The sequence below is a fragment of the Pteropus alecto genome, unplaced genomic scaffold (assembly GCF_000325575.1).
Source record: "Pteropus alecto unplaced genomic scaffold, ASM32557v1 scaffold164, whole genome shotgun sequence".
Taxonomy (NCBI): domain Eukaryota; kingdom Metazoa; phylum Chordata; class Mammalia; order Chiroptera; family Pteropodidae; genus Pteropus; species Pteropus alecto.
The window spans coordinates 12,937,915-12,938,671 of NW_006439568.1; the positions used below are offsets into that span (position 1 = coordinate 12,937,915).

Here is a 757-nt window from a genome sequence, read left to right on the forward strand (position 1 = left end):
CTTCTCAATGATATCACTGTACTATGGGAAGGGGAACACAAATTTATGGCAGAAATTTATGCTTCATGCATTCAAGGTCACTCTCACATAGGAAATTAAATTATAGTCATGCCTGTCTCAAAGTACCTCTTCATTGTTCTGGCTTGAAACTTCATAAGAGTTTAATTTGTTTTCCTATTTTATTTGTGGATGGAGGGTCTGCTGAGAATGGTAAACCAATACTTACAAAAGCATTTTATAAGCAATAGTCAATAGATAAAAATATTTGCAGGAATCGGTTGAGATTGGAAAACACTGATTTATACACTTATTTTTATAACACCCAAATATTTATCTTTACAAAGAAATTTTGCTAATATCTGTAACATAAATAGTAGTACTCAGTTGATATTTTCAATTTTTAAATGAAATGTACTCCTACGACCATGCCACCCTGAACAAGTTTGATCCCATCTGACCTTGGAAGCTAAGCAAGGTTGGGCCTGTTTAGTACTTGGATGGGAGACCACCTAGGAAGACCAGGTGCTGTAGGCATAAAAAATAAAAAATAAGGGATTGTAAACTGACAAGGTCCTTTGCAATCTGTGAGGTCAACCAAGAGTTGCCTAAAATAAATAAATAAATAAAATAAAAAATGGATGTCCTCACTTTCACTTATTGATTCTTTCCCTGTGACACCTTTAGGAAATATAGGTAAGAGATTATAGCCTTTAATCAACAACTTTTTTTTTTTTTCAAACGAGGAAGAGTTTTAGAT

At 33.4% G+C, this 757-nt stretch overlaps 1 pseudogene; it reads left to right on the forward strand.

Moving 5' to 3' along the window:
* Positions 1-415: 415 nt before the first annotated feature.
* LOC112483619 lies at positions 416-534 on the forward strand (annotated as a pseudogene).
* The last annotated feature ends 223 nt before the right edge of the window (positions 535-757 follow it).